The following is a 3,616-nucleotide window of genomic DNA, read 5'->3' on the forward strand; positions in this document are numbered from 1 at the left end:
CACTCGGACCATCCCTGCTTCTGCCACCACCCCACCTGAAATTGAAAGCATCACAAAGTCAGGACACACCCTTCTTCAGGGCCCACTCGCTACTTTCACCTGAACTTGGGCTACTTGCACTGGAGCTGGAGTTCTAGGCAGGAATCTGGGAGGAAAATAACTGGGCTGCTCTGAGGCCAAAGGCCACAGTCCTCCCAGTTCTCCTGAGTTTTAAGATTGTGAAGCCTAGTGGAGGTTAAGGAAGCAGAAACTTTGAGGCTGTGCCTGTGAGTGTGGAGCTTCATACACCATACATCTGTATTTAATGCCCTTGTCTGTGGTCCTCAATATTGTGGGCAGCCCAGCTGAAAGCCATTCTTCCATGACCTGTCCCCCTGACAGCCTCTCAGAGCCGCTTTCATTGTCAGTGTGGGTGCAGGCATGTGGAAACCTGTGAGTGGTACCACACACACTGGGAACTCCCTGCACTTGGAAAGTCAGGAGAGGAGAAAATTTATAGTGGAGAAACCTACTGTCATCTTCTTCATTGCCTGTGCTTGGATTTGTTCTTCAGCTTGGAGGTTCTCTTCATAGCCTGGATCTTGACTCACACCTTGGCTACTGTCTCTCCAAACCATATTTCGAATGCACATTTTGATCAATTGAAGTATTATATGGGACCTTTCTTGTTAGCTGTTCACCAATCATTGGGTCTCCATTGGCTTCAGAATCCTCTTGCACACTCTGAGTAGCCATAGATCTACACTAACATCAGCAGCACTCTGCACTCGAGAATGCTTTCAACCATCACACCTACCCAGCCTAAAAGGCATTTCTGTAGCATTCTCCAGAAGTTTTTCTAGAGTCTCTTCAGGGTATCAACTTTCCAATGAACTCAGTATTCTGTTTGCTAAGTAATATCACAACCAGTCTTGTAAGGGACAATGGGCCAATATAGGTGGATAGGATCATCTCAGGCCCAACTTTTTCTGAGATATGTGTACAAAAATATGGTATAATTTTCAGAGCATTCTCCTATTTGTTGAAGGCACATTTTGTCACAGGCCAGTCCTAATGAATTAATAACTGTTCCAATTTTCTCTTCCACTCATAAATATGATGAGGGTGGGCGTTAAACATCTTGACAACATCTTGACATCTGCTTGGCCAAGAGGCAGTTCCTAGTTAGTATGACCCACATGTTTTGTTAGATGGGCTAATGGCTGACTATACCTCTAAGGCCAAGTGGCATAGTCTTGCTTACCACCAAACAGCATCTCCACACTCCAACTTGCAATGGTATCTTCCAAATGCACATACTGTTTCCTTGGGTCTGCTGAAATGGGACCAAAAACTAAGTGTGTTTCACTGACACTTTGTTAGGTTGTCCTCAGTGTAGGGATTGCCCAAGCATAGCTGTGGACAAGTGCTTCTCTGTTTCCAAAATTACAGCATTACTGCAAGCACTACTGGGGGATAGAATGAAGAAATCCCTGCCTGTGCTGTGCCTTTCCATATGGAGCTCTGCTTGATACCCTTTCTCATTGTTCAGTGGATTTCAACACAAAGGAATTTCTTCCCACAGACATCATTCTCATTGCCCCAGACAGACTCATTTTTGAGGCCTTTATCCTAGGGAACATGCCTATTTGTTTCATTGGAAAAGATGAATGTACTTCAAATATAACAGGTACCACTCCTGGCCCATATCTGGATTCAGGTTGGTTCCATTGCTTTGATGCTTTCAACCAAGTTTATAAAGCATTTATGCAAAGTCTCTTTGCTCAGCAAGCCTACATATGTAGAAGACAGGCACTACCTTGGCTGCCACTAAGATGTCTTTAAAGGTGGCTTGTAGAGTTTGCAGTTAAACAGTCATTCTCCTTCACTTACATAGCAGTAGAGTGCAGTTAAACAGTCATTCTCCTTCACTTACATAGCAGTAGAGTTTGCAGTTAAACAGTCATTCTCCTTCACTTACATAGCAGTAGAGTTTGCAGTTAAACAGTCATTCTCCTTCACTTACATAGCAGTAGAGTTTGCAGTTAAACAGTCATTCTCCTTCACTTACATAGCAGTAGAGTTTGCAGTTAAACAGTCATTCTCCTTCACTTACATAGCAGTAGAGTGCAGTTAAACAGTCATTCTCCTTCACTTACATAGCAGTAGAGTTTGCAGTTAAACAGTCATTCTCCTTCACTTACATAGCAGTAGAGTTTGCAGTTAAACAGTCATTCTCCTTCACTTACATAGCAGTAGAGTTTGCAGTTAAACAGTCATTCTCCTTCACTTACATAGCAGTAGAGTGCAGTTAAACAGTCATTCTCCTTCACTTACATAGCAATAGCTATTTTCTGAAAAACAACACTTTAGAAGGAGGATGTTTTTCTTTCAAGATAAACAAGGCTTCTTGCGGGATGGCGGGGGGGTGGGGGGATCAGGGCTTACTCCTTGGTGGCTGCCTTGCATATAGCGGCCAGCACGCTGCTCAGCTACTCAAGCTTCCTCTTGGCACGCATGCGTGTCCCCACTGTCTTCTTGAACTTGAGCATGCACTTGTCCTTGGACACCTTGAGCCACTCTGTGACACGCCGCTCGCTCATAGGGCGCTAAGCAGCTGCACACCTCGCGTATCAGGTCCCCGATGAACTTGGTGTGCTTGGCCAGATGTCTGCGCCGCCAGCTGGGCCTCAGCTTGCTCACGTTCTTCATCACCTTGTGGCCTGAATTAAGGCCCATGGGCGTAGGGTAGCACAGAGCCATGGCTGCTACTCATCTATGGCTGTTGAGGCGGAAGGAGCAGGAGGATGATATTTTATTGTGGTCTTTATTGGCTTTACTAGGCAGAGTTGTGTTGTTGCAATGAAATACCACAGACCAATTTTTAAAATTAGTTTTCTATTCTGCAAGTACAGGCAGTTTGGTACCATTATTAGGCTCATCCGTGACCTACCCCCTCCCCATTGGCCCCTCCTTGTTGAGGTATATGGGTCGTGCATTATGGAGTTAGCCCACAGTTATTGGTATGATAAATGTCTGTGTATATCATGACCCAACACGATTTTAAAGGTAAAAGGTTTATATTGCTCCAGTGTCTTTTGACCTCTGTTGAGGGTCACAGAAGTTTGTGGCTGTGCAAATAGGTTTCAGACAAAGACAGGTAGAAGAGACACTATGGGCTGACATCTCTCATCCCCTCTTCTGAGGCATGACCACAAGGCTCAACCTCCATGTAGTTATGGTGCAGGGATCATTGCATTAACACATGGACAGTCAGCACCCACAGTACCCTAATAGCTTATCAACTCTTTAGATGATTCATACAGAGAGAAGAGTCCATTGGCTTTGAGCAAAATGCTAAGGAAGAAATGTAAATGTCATTGCTCTGGAGTTGCACTAAATGCCAATGCATATTTGATTTACTTTAGACACAATTAAGTGCTATGGAAACTGTCAGAGTCGCACCTCACATGCACCCCATGTTAAGGTCCCTGTGACCCACTGGCCACAAGATAATGAGATACCTGCTTTGTTTCCAGTGCTGAGAACAGTCAAGGTGAGAAAAGACGTTGTGAGGAACTAGCCTCCCTCAAGTATGGTTTAGCTTTTTCCCCATGGAGGAACATAACCATTCCTG

At 44.6% G+C, this 3,616-nt stretch overlaps 1 pseudogene; it reads right to left on the minus strand.

Annotated features, from left to right (window-relative positions):
- Nucleotides 1-2,423: 2,423 nt before the first annotated feature.
- LOC101601212 lies at nt 2,424-2,742 on the minus strand (annotated as a pseudogene).
- Nucleotides 2,743-3,616: the final 874 nt, after the last annotated feature.

This window comes from Jaculus jaculus, chromosome X, assembly GCF_020740685.1.
Source record: "Jaculus jaculus isolate mJacJac1 chromosome X, mJacJac1.mat.Y.cur, whole genome shotgun sequence".
In the NCBI taxonomy this organism is placed as follows: domain Eukaryota; kingdom Metazoa; phylum Chordata; class Mammalia; order Rodentia; family Dipodidae; genus Jaculus; species Jaculus jaculus.